Raw genomic sequence first — 13,656 nt, 5'->3', positions numbered from 1 at the left:
AAAGTCATACTATACTATGTCGACCAACATTTGGCTTTTTTTTTTAACATTTTGTTGGTCCAAAATGTGACAAAAACGTCATACAATACTATGTCGTAACATCATACTAAAGTTTGTCGTCCAGAATTTGCCTTTTTTGAGAATAATATTTTGGTCCAAAATGTGACAAGAACACTATACTATGTCGTAACGTCATACTATACTATGTCGTCCAAAATCTGACCATATTTTTGAAAAAATAAATGTTGGTCCATAATGTGACAAAAACGTCATACTATACTATGTCGTCCAAAATTTGGCAATTCTTTTAAACATTTTTTTGGTCCACAATGTCACAAGAACGCCATACTAAATACTATGTTGTAACGTCGTACTATACTATGTTGTCCAGAATTTGGCAATTATTCAAAAAACATTTTTTTGGTCCAAAATGTGACAAAAACTTCATACTATACTATGTCGTCCAACATTTGGCAATTTTTTTTAAAACATTTTGTTGGTCCAAAATGTGACAAAAACGTCATACTATACTATGTCGTAACGTCATACTACAGTTTGTCGTCCAGAATTTGCCTTTTTTGAAAAAAATATTTTGGTCCAAAATGTGACAAGAACACTATACTATGTCGTAACGTCATACTATACTATGTCGTCCAAAAATTGGCAATTTTTTTGAAAAAAAATGTTTTTGTCCAAAACGTGACAAAAATGTCATACTATACTATGTAGTACGTCATATTATACTATGTAGTACGTCATACTATACTATGTAGTACGTCATACTATACTATATCGTCCAAAATCTGAAAATTTTTTGGAAAAACTTTTTTTTTGTCCAAAATGTGACAAAAACGTCATACTATACTATGTAGTACGTCATACTATACTATGTCGTCCAAAATCTGACCATTTTTTAAAAAAACATTCTTATGTCCAAAACTTGACAAAAACGTCATACTATACTATGTAGTACGTCATACTACTATGTCGTCCAAAATGTGACCATTTTTTGAAAAACATTTTTTTGGTCCAAAACTTGACAAAAACATCATACTATACTATGTAGTACGTCATACTATACTATGTCATCCAAAATGTGACAATTTTTTGAAAAAAAATGTTTTTGTCCAAAACGTGACAAAAATGTCATACTATACTATGTAGTACGTCATATTATACTATGTAGTACGTCATACTATACTATGTAGTACGTCATACTATACTATATCGTCCAAAATCTGAAAATTTTTTGGAAAAACTTTTTTTTTGTCCAAAATGTGACAAAAACGTCATACTATACTATGTAGTACGTCATACTATACTATGTCGTCCAAAATCTGACCATTTTTTAAAAAAACATTCTTATGTCCAAAACTTGACAAAAACGTCATACTATACTATGTAGTACGTCATACTACTATGTCGTCCAAAATGTGACCATTTTTTGAAAAACATTTTTTTGGTCCAAAACTTGACAAAAACATCATACTATACTATGTTGTCCAAAATCTGAAAAATTTTTGAATAACATTTTTTTTTGTCAAAAACGTGACAAAAACGTCATACTATACAATGTAGTACCTCATACTATACTATGTCGTCCAAAATGTGACCATTTATTTGAAAAACATTTTTTTCAAAACTTGACGAAAAAGTCATACTATACTATGTCGACCAACATTTGGCTTTTTTTTTTAAACATTTTGTTGGTCCAAAATGTGACAAAAACGTCATACAATACTATGTCGTAACATCATACTACAGTTTGTCGTCCAGAATTTGCCTTTTTTGAGAAAAATATTTTGGTCCAAAATGTGACAAGAACACTGTACTATGTCGTAACGTCATACTATAATATGTCGTCCAAAATCTGACCATATTTTTGAAAAAAAAAATGTTGGTCCATAATGTGACAAAAACGTCATACTATACTATGTAGTACGTCATATTATACTATGTAGTACGTCATACTATACTATGTAGTACGTCATACTATACTATGTCGACCAACATTTGGCTTTTTTTTTTAACATTTTGTTGGTCCAAAATGTGACAAAAACGTCATACAATACTATGTCGTAACATCATACTAAAGTTTGTCGTCCAGAATTTGCCTTTTTTGAGAATAATATTTTGGTCCAAAATGTGACAAGAACACTATACTATGTCGTAACGTCATACTATACTATGTCGTCCAAAATCTGACCATATTTTTGAAAAAATAAATGTTGGTCCATAATGTGACAAAAACGTCATAATATACTATGTCGTCCAAAATCTGACCATTTTTTTAAAAAACATTCTTATGTCCAAAACTTGACAAAAACGTCATACTATACTATGTAGTACGTCATACTATACTATGTCGTCCAAAATGTGACCATTTTTTGAAAAACATTTTTTTGGTCCAAAACTTGACAAAAACATCATACTATACTATGTAGTACGTCATACTATACTATGTCATCCAAAATGTGACAATTTTTTGAAAAAAAAATTTGGTCCAAAATTTGACAGAAACCACATACTATACTATGTCTTCCAAAATCTGAAAATCTTTTGAATAACATTTTTTTTTGTCCAAAACGTGACAAAAACGTCATACTATACAATGTAGTACCTCATACTATACTATGTCGTCCAAAATGTGACCATTTATTTGAAAAACATTTTTTTGGTTCAAAACTTGACAAAAAAGTCATACTATACTATGTCGACCAACATTTGGCTTTTTTTTTTAAACATTTTGTTGGTCCAAAATGTGACAAGAACACTGTACTATGTCGTAACGTCATACTATACTATGTCGTCCAAAATCTGACCATATTTTTGAAAAAAAAAATTTTGGTCCATAATGTGACAAAAACGTCATACTATACTATGTCGTCCAAAATTTGGCAATTTTTTTAAACATTTTTTTGGTCCACAATGTCACAAGAACGCCATACTAAATACTATGTTGTAACGTCGTACTATACTATGTTGTCCAGAATTTGGCAATTATTCAGAAAACATTTTTTTGGTCCAAAATGTGACAAAAACATCATACTATACTATGTTGTAACGTTATACTACAGTTTGTAGTCCAGAATTTGACTTTTTTTTTTTTTTTAAACATTTTGGTCCAAAATTTGACAAAAACTTCATACTATGTCGTCCAACATTTGGCAATTTTTTTTTGAAACATTTTGTTGGTCCAAAATGTGACAAAAACGTCATACTACAGTTTGTCGTCCAGAATTTGCCTTTTTTGAAAAAAATATTTTGGTCCAAAATGTGACAAGAACACTATACTATGTCGTAACGTCATACTATACTATGTCGTCCAAAATTTGCCAATTTTTTAAAAAAAAATGTTTTTGTCCAAAACGTGACAAAAATGTCATACTATACTATGTAGTACGTCATACTATACTATATCGTCCAAAATCTGACAATTTTTTGGAAAAACTTTTTTTTTGTCCAAAATGTGACAAAAACGTCATACTATACTATGTAGTACGTCATACCATTCTACGTCGTCCAAAATGTGACCATTTTTTTAAAAAAAAATTTTTGGTCAGAATTTGACTTTTTTTTTTTTCTTTAAACATTTTGGTCCAACATTTGACAAAAACTTCATACTATACTATGTCGTCCAACATTTGGCAATTTTTTTTTAAACATTTTTTTGGTCCAAAATGTGACAAAAACGTCATACTATACTATGTCGTAACGTCATACTACAGTTTGTCGTCCAGAATTTGCCTTTTTTGAAAAAAATATTTTGGTCCAAAATGTGACAAGAACACTATACTATGTCGTAACGACATACTATAATATGTCGTCCAAAATCTGACCATATTTTAAAAAAAAAAAAATGTTGGTCCATAATGTGACAAAAACGTCATACTATACTATGTCGTCCAAAATTTGGCAATTTTTTTTAAAACATTTTTTTGGTCCACAATGTCACAAGAACGCCATACTAAATACTATGTTGTAACGTCGAACTATTCTATGTTGTCCAGAATTTTGCAATTATTCAGAAAAAATTTTTGGTCCAAAATGTGACAAAAACATCATACTATACTATGTTGTAACGTCATACTACAGTTTGTCGTCCAGAATTTGACTCTTTTTTTTAAAAAAACATTTTGGTCCAAAATGTGACAAGAACACTATACTATGTCGTAACGTAATACTATACTATGTCGTCCAAAATTTGGGAATTTTTTTGAAAAAAAATGTTTTTGTCCAAAACGTGACAAAAATGTCATACTATACTATGTAGTATGTCATATTATACTATGTAGTACGTCATACTATACTATGTAGTACGTCATACTATACTATATCGTCCAAAATCTGACAATTTTTTGGAAAAACTTTTTTTTTGTCCAAAATGTGACAAAAACGTCATACTATACTATGTCGTCCAAAATCTGACCATTTTTTTAAAAAACATTCTTATGTCCAAAACTTGACAAAAACGTCATACTATACTATGTAGTACGTCATACTATACTATGTCATCCAAAATGTGAAAATTTTTGGAAAAAAAAATTTGGTCCAAAATTTGACAGAAACGACATACTATACTATGTCGTCCAAAATCTGAAAAATTTTTTGAATAACATTTTTTTTTGTCCAAAACGTGACAAAAACGTCATACTATACAATGTAGTACCTCATACTATACAATGTCGTCCAAAATGTGACCATTTATTTGAAAAAAAAATTTTGGTTCAAAACTTGACAAAAAAGTCATACTATACTATGTCGACCAACATTTGGCTTTTTTTTTTTAAACATTTTGTTGGTCCAAAATGTGACAAAAACGTCATACAATACTATGTCGTAACATCATACTATACTATGTCGTCCAAAATCTGACCATATTTTTGAAAAAAAAAATTTTGGTCCATAATGTGACAGAAACGTCATTCTATACTATGTCGTCCAAAATTTGGCAATTTTTTTTAAAACATTTTTTTGGTCCACATGTCACAAGAACGCCATACTAAATACTATGTTGTAACGTCGTACTATACTATGTTGTCCAGAATTTTGCAATTATTCAGAAAACATTTTTTGGTCCAAAATGTGACAAAAACATCATACTATACTATGTTGTAACGTTATACTACAGTTTGTAGTCCAGAATTTGACTCTTTTTTTAAAAAAAACATTTTGGTCCAAAATGTGACAAAACCGTCATACTATACTATGTCGTAACGTTATACTACAGTTTGTCGTCCAAAATTTGGCAATTTTTTTGAAAAAAAATGTTTTTGTCCAAAACGTGACAAAAATGTCATACTATACTATGTAGTACGTCATACTATACTATGTAGTACGTCATACTATACTATATCGTCCAAAATTGGACAATTTTTTGGAAAAACTTTTTTTGTCCAAAACGTGACAAAAACGTCATACTATACTATGTCGTCCAAAATCTGACCATTTTTTTTAAAAACATTCTTTTGTCCAAAACTTGACAAAAACGTCATACTATACTATGTAGTACGTCATACTATACTATGTCGTCCAAAATCTGAATTTTTTTTTGAAAAACTTTTTTTTTTGTCCAAAACGTGACAAAAACGTCATACTATACTATGTAGTACCTCATACTATACTATGTCGTCCAAAATGTGACCATTTTTTGAAAAAAACATTTTTTTGTCCAAAACTTGACAAAAACGTCATACTATACTATGTCGTCCGAAATCTGACCATATTTTGGAAAAACATTTTTTTGGTCCAAAATGTGACAAAAACATCATACTATACTATGTTGTAACGTTATACTACAGTTTGTAGTCCAGAATTTTACTCTTTTTTTAAAAAAAACATTTTGGTCCAAAATTTGACAAAAACTTCATACTATACTATGTCGTCCAACATTTGGCAATTTTTTTTCTAACATTTTTTTTGTCCAAAATGTGACAAAAACGTCATACTATACTATGTCGTAATGTCATACTACAGTTTGTCGTCCAGAATTTGCCTCTTTTTAAAAAAAAAAAGACTTGGTCCAAATTTTGACAAAAATGTCATACTATACTATGTCGTCCAAAATTTGGCAATTTTTTGAAAAAAAATGTTTGGTCCAAAATGTGACAAAAACGTCATACTTATACTATGTCATAACGTCATACTATACTACGTCGTCTGAAATTTGACAAAAACGTCATACAATAGTATGTTGTCCAAAATGTGACAAAAAGTCATACTATACTATGTCGTCCAAAATATGATAATTTTTTGGGGGAAAAATGTTCTGGTCAAAAAATTGACAAAAACGTCATATGTTAATATGTTGTCCAAAATTTTACAAAAGAGTCATACTTAAGTATGTCGTCCAAAATCACCTAAAAATGTCTTTACTTTACTTTAGTTACTGTCTCGGGTGGGATTCAAACCAGAATCCCCTGGGGGGGCTGGCAACCAAAAGGTAGCAGCATAGACCACTGAGCTAAATGATATCACTCATGACTGTCAAGCACGTGTCCTTTTATTTGTTTTAGTTTATTTGCTTTTAAACATATTTCTTAGGAGTTAGCATTGAATTATATGTACAGCACCTTCAATCTTCCTCTGTGTATGTGCTTTTTCATGTCACTGAGCAAACACTCTTCTTTAATTCTTTAACATTTATGAATGAATTTAATGAAAGTATTTCACTGAACATAACTTTGCCTGATTATTTGCAACATTGCACGGGTAGTGGAAACAAGCTGTGAACACAGTATACTCCTAACCCTAACCCTAACCCTAACCCTAACCCTAACCCATCATTACATACTGTTTATTAGCCAACAGTGGCTTAATGTTATTTATAAATCAAGCAGGTACAGAACATAACTGCATTTATATGGGGCTGAAAACAACATTTAAATTTGACATTCATATTTACATTCAGATTTAGCATTTAGATTTAACAAATAGATGTAGCATTTCCGTGTTAGAAACTGTGTTGCTTTCATAACCAAACTCATCAATTAAGCAATTAAAACCAGCCCTAAATATATAAATGGTGAAGTGCTTGTTCACTTGCACTGGTCAAATTCTACAACTGTTGAGCTGATTTACAGTTTTTTCTCCATTGGTTTGGCTCATTTCTTGAAACAGAAATTACATTCTCAAAACAACATGGTCAAATCTCCAAACCACTTCGCAATTGTCCACCACAGAATTGCATTTCTCATTCATTTATCAAATTGCAATTGTCTTAGACATCTTTGCAAATGATGAAGTACATGTAGCACACAGTTAGCATAGTTAGCCTTCATTTAGCACAGTTTCCAAGTGAATAGATCTTGTTGATCTAAACTGATTGTCGACGTCTCAGTCTAATGGTTGTTCTCTGCAAAACATGTCAGCATCATTTCATTGTGTAAGTCATCGCTTGCACAATAGTCTGTTCAATTGTCAAAATGAGTCAAGAATATAATACCATGAATACCATATATGAATCTCTTGAAACATTTGAAAAAATATATCATAATTGACACATTCTTTGATCTGATCTGTCATCTGAAATGTGTGAAACTCCTCCTTTGTTAGTAAAGTTCTATTTTCACCTTGACCTTGACCTCAATTACACAGAAGCTCCTCATTTTCTTGGACCACCTTCATTCATTTGATCCCTGAAAATGAGAGGTCTGGTCGGGCCTCACCTACCAAAGTATGCACTTGTGTGGGACAATGTGAATTGTACTTGTATTGTACTCTCCTTTCCTCAATCCTATTGAGGAGTTCTTCTCCGCTTGGCGGGAGAAAGTGTATGAGCATCAGGCTCAAAATCAGAGGTCCCTGCTCCATGTGTTGATATTACAGGAGATCAGTGCAGGGGATGGTTGTGACGTCCACGCTGTTTCTTTCCTCGTTGCATCACAAGGGAGAATAAACACTGTGATGTGAACGAGAATCTGTGGCCAGACAGACAGCAGCGTGTGGATGGTCAGGAGGTCGAGGGAAGAAATGTTAGTTTTGAATCTCCAGCTTTATTTTGTTTATGTGTTTATATGACAGTATATTGTATATTTTTACGCTGATGTATGGAAGTTAGTTTATATCTGTGACTAAAAATGGTTACAATTTCCTCGGCAGTATGAGTGTAATGTGTGATGTCAAACCTTGGATGGTATTCTTACCATAAAATCCTAAAAAAAAAATCTGTATCCTACACAATTGTATTCTGTTAGCAAGACAAAAAAACTAGTACAGTAACCATTGAAGTTACTGGGCTAAGACTGAGAGGTGGACATGAGGGATATTTCAATGTTCCTCTGCCACAGCGACAAAACATCTAAACATTTTGACTTGCAGTGTTTACACAATGCCAAAGGGACAATGGATTTTTTGGGGGCACTGACTATTGATATGAGAAAGAAATTTAGTTTTGACACATGAGTGAACTGTTTTGGGAGAGATATGAGCTTCTGCAGGTGAACCATGGTGTTGTGCTGAACCATCCAGGTTATTTTGTCAAAAAGCACCAAGAGTGTGGAGAACGTCCGGTCTGGTTCGAGAAATGAGCCAAACCAATTGAGAAGGATCTCTTGCATTTTGGTGACTCTGGCCGTTTCTCAATACCCAAGTATGCCAGTATGTACTTGCTAACTTGGAAAGTACATACTTGAGAAGTACGGGAGTACACGAGCAAGATTCTTCAATTGGAACAGCAGTGTACTTCCTTGTTCTACTGTTTGAATTGCGGGTGGCGCGAAGCACTTAAGCCTCATTACCGCCACCTACAGTGTTGATGAATGAACATGTAAAATACTTTTAATAAATACATATTGTTATTTTCACATTTTAAATATTTTATACACTATAAAATAGTGTCCATTATATGTAAATACATATACAATGACAGTGCGACTTCAATATAAATCTAAGATTCAAATTTACAATGGGTTACACATTAATATTATACAAACGTTCACACTGTCAGGTCAAAACGTTTACATTAAAAACAAAACAACATGTCAACAACAAATCTATCTATCACACCAAGTATGTAATGGTGTTGTGCTGAACTGCAAGACTGTTGTGCCAAACGATCTTAGAGTTTTGAGAATGTCATTTCGGTTTCAAGAAATGAGCCAAACCAATGGAGAAAAATGTGTAATTTTCTTGTGGATGCACCAGAGTGACTGACGGGGTGAATAATTACTCTTACCATGGTAGTGTATCATTGTCACTGTCAGTTGTCTGTGTAATGGAACCTCACAGCTATAAAAGTCAGTGATTCACCCCACAATCCCAGTTATGACTGCGTTTAACTCTGAACATCACTGCATCGCTCCATGGTTGCCTAGCAACACAAGGAAATTGGAGGTGCCTTTGAATTAGGGCATTTTATGAGGTGATTTATATGAAGACCTTCATGATGAATGTTTCCATAAATCCAAATTTCCTAAAGGCGGTTTTTACATGTTCGTTTTTGTTTTTTTGTATTTTCTGGTCACAGACACAGCAGAATCACAGTGATGCAGATCCTGCGTCTGCTCGGCTCTCTGCTAGGTGCAGGACACATTTTTATGTTGTAGTGCAAAAGCAGAGGAAGGGAACATGGCCTGTTTCCATGACATCATAAACAGGAAATGGGAAGGGACCAGTCGTGCCAGAGGAGTCTAAATCAGAGTGGAAGTTGACAGAGGTCAGACCTTTCCCATAATGTGAGTTCATGCACTCAAACCCAGACTCACCCACATAGAAAAAAAAGAGTACAGATTTTAAAAGTAGCAGTGCTTAATGTTCATTTCATCTGCACCCTTCCCACTGTCACCTTTGTCTTAGTAGTGGGGGGGGGGGGGGAGTGTTTCTCTCACCCGCCCTCCTCAGATGAAAAGAAGCAGGAGTGAAGCTGCGGTGCTTCTTTTTGTGGCCTCCTCACATGCAGGTCCCATCCCCTACGATCACCATGCCAACCTGTGTGAAGAGGAGGTTTGGCCGCACACTTGATGAGGTCCTGGGATAATTATCAGCTCATTATGGAGCCCAGTGAATAGGTCCATGGAGCTTGAGGAGCCAACAAGGGAGCGTGCAATGGAAAACATGCAGGATCTGAGCGCACATCAAAGGAAAGCACAAACGCTTTTAGATCACCTCATACAGAGAGGATGGGAAGAAAATATTGTTCTCCATTCACACCTACAAATATAGCTCATAATCCCTGTTTTTATGCTTTTGTGTGTGTGTGTGTGTGTGTGTGTGTGTGTGTGTGTGTGATGTGCGTGGGTGGCTGTGTGCATATGTGTCCTTGTCAGGACCTCTTCATCACACCAAAAATGAGATTATATATTTTTTTCTCTCCCTCAGACGAGGCCTTAGTTGCTCCATAAAATGCATTAAAACAGCCACACACACACACACACACACACACACACACACATTCTTGTACTTGCTGTATACTGAGGACCAGCATTTCCACTTTATAAATCAACACAATTACAAATATCTACTTCATGAACGACATCTACAAAGAACTACTGGTTGCAGTACCATAAAATGTCTGCAGGTGGAGCCCCAGAGCAGAAAGGGCTGGACATTTTTTTTGATTTTTATTTTTTTTTCCAAAATTTTTGGTCCAAAATTTGACAAAACCATCATACTATACTATGTCATCCAAAATTAGAAAAAAAAAATGTTACCCAAAATTTTTGGTCCAAAATTTGACAAAAACGTCATACTTTACTATGTCGTCCAAAATTTGAACAAATCTTTGACAAAACATTTTTGGTCCAAAATTTTACAAAAAACTCATACTATATTATGTCCAATAATATATGACCAATATATGACCAAATTTTTTTTTTTTAAATTGACCAAAAAATTTTGGTCCAAAATTTGACAAAAACGTCATGCTATACTATGTCGTCCAAAATTAGAATGTTTTTCTTTTTTTGTTTGTTTTTTAACAAATTGAGTATAGCATGTCATAGCAACCTAAGGAAGTGATTTTAATGAAAACAAAATGTCCTCACTTCGTAAAAATGACCTCACTTTGTTGGTTAAAAACCCTCATTGGTCCTCAGTATGGCGCTAGTACAAGAACACACACACACACACACACACACACACACACACACACACACACACACACACACACACACACACACTTCCTCTCTTTAAAGTTAAGCCCTCGTAAAGAACAGGAACACTGTGTGAGAGCCTGAGCTCCTCTGTTAAGCTTTCTGTCTGTCGTCCCTGTTCCTGTATCTCACCTCTGTTGCCTCTGTTTGCTCTGCACTGTGCCTGAACCAAATACACGTCAGTCAGTCTGTTGACCCATATAACAGCCTTGATGAATGGTCACCACCAGCCACTTTATCAGGTAAACAAGACGTCTTACGTCGCACAATTTTTTCTAACTTAGTGTTTATACATCTTGTTTTTAGTGTCACTAAAAATGCCCGTGTGTGAAAACCCCAGTCGATCAGCAGTTCCTGACATACTCAGACTGACCCATGTGACACCAGCGACCACATTCAAAGTCACTTGAATCAGCCCTTCTTCCTCATTCTGATGCAGACTTTGAACTTGAAATAGAAATGTTGATCAAGTCTACATTCCTACATGAGTTGAGTTGCTGCCGCAGTATGTGATGGAGTGAATAGATAATTGTGTTAACGAGCAGTTGGACCTCATAAAGTGGCATTAACGTGCTGCAGCAGTGCTGATACTGATCAATTTTAGATGAGGTGTTGTTACTTCACATGAATCTTAGCTAAGATAAGATAAGACGTGCCCTGATTAAATACCGTTGCTGTTAAGATATTAATACAACCACCACTGCATACAAGTATCAGTCTACAGAGAGCACTGCTGCTGCTCACAGCATGTGACCCAGATTTTTGTAAATACACAGACATCTGCAGCGGTGGAGTCGTGCACTCAAGGACTGCAAAAGCAATACGGAGAAAAGCTATACTTTCAATATTGATTTGTTACAACAGCAGGGAGCGCCACGCTTCCCATTCTTGTCTCGTCAGTGTTCTGTGATATCGAGATCATAAACTGTGTAGAGAAATATGTGTGAGAGGCTGATTGATTTTGAATGAGGGGGGGAATTAATTCATTATTTGAGATATTTATAGAAACGCACATAAAATATGTTTGGTGCAGCCTCCTGTCGTGCCCAAAGTGCAGCACCGACTCCACCTAGTGGTGGTAAAGGAGAGAGTATTTAGTTGAGTGTAATGAAACATTAGAAACAGCAGAGACTATGACATATTCTTCTGCTGTGAATTAAAGTAGCAAATAATTAAGAAATCTGCAATTTTATGTGTTTATCTTGGGTCAATGTAAATAGGTTACTACGGAAGAGGATTAGTGCCATAGAGGAAAAAAATATTTTAGTTCTGACTTTAATCTCAGAATTCTGACTTTAATCTCAGAAGTTTAAATTAATTCTGAGAACAAAATCAGAATTCGGAGATTAAAGTCAGAATTCAGAGATCAAAGTCAGAGTTCTGAGAATAAAGTCAGAATTTTGAGATTAAAGTCAGAGTTCTTAGAATAAAGTCAGAATTCTGAGATTAAAGTCAGAGTTCTGAGAATAAAGTCAGAATTTCTGAATTTAAAGTCAGAATTCTGAGATTAAAGTCAGAATTCTGAGATTAAAGTCAGAATTTATGAATTTAAAGTCAGAATTCTAAGAATAAAGTCAGAATTCTGAGATTAAAGTCAGAATTCTGAGATTAGTCAGAATTATCAGAATAAAGTCAGAATTATCAGATTAAAGTCAGAATTCAGAGATCAAAGTTAGAATTCTGAGAATAAAGTCAGAATTCTGAGAATAAAGTCAGAATTCTGAGTATAAAGTCAGAATTCTGAGATCAAAGTTAGAATTCTGAGAATAAAGTCAGAATTCTGAGAATAAAGTTAGAGTTTCTGAATTTAAAGTCAGAATTCTAAGAATAAGTAAGAATTCTGAGATTAAAGTCAGAATTTCTGAATTTAAAGTCAGAATTCTAAGAATAAAATCAGAATTCTGAGATTAAAGTCAGAACTCAAATGTTTTTTTTCCTCCATGGCCCTAATCCTCTTACGTAGGTTACTCTCAGTAAGTTTTACTTTTTATTTTGGCTTCATGACACATGACTATTAAATCAGTTGTCCACACAATACTGAAACAAATCTCACCACACTAATTCAAAACATTAGTCGTGTTTTTGTTTAAAATGGTTTTAATTTAACAGAAATTATCAGACAAAGGCACATAATGCATGAGGACAAAAGTGATTGATCACGTGGTGCACCGGATGAGAACAGAAAAATGTAAACCAGATTTGTAGTTCTGCAAAACTTCCTCAAACATTTCAAAACAGGAACAAATATGACACAGTCAGTAGAACAACAACAAACATGTTACAACGGTAAACAAACATAGTCAAAAAAGTGGTCCGGACATATATATATATATATATATATATATATATATATATATAGGCAATGTTTGTAAGACGAATATGAAATAACTCATTAGTCAGTCCATACCATAGGCTCAGAATACATCACTTAGAAACAGCACTGTGCTCCTCTGACGTCACTGGAGGCTGTTTGTTGCTTCTCTTAATAAAAAAAAAAAAGGTAAATTGCATTTTCCTCAAATGTCTTATATCACAGTATAACCCATTGCCGCTCCACCGCATGATT

The sequence above is a fragment of the Microchirus variegatus genome, assembly GCF_963457635.1.
Source record: "Microchirus variegatus genome assembly, chromosome: 8".
NCBI lineage: Eukaryota > Metazoa > Chordata > Actinopteri > Pleuronectiformes > Soleidae > Microchirus > Microchirus variegatus.
Note: the sequence above shows the minus strand (reverse complement) of the source record.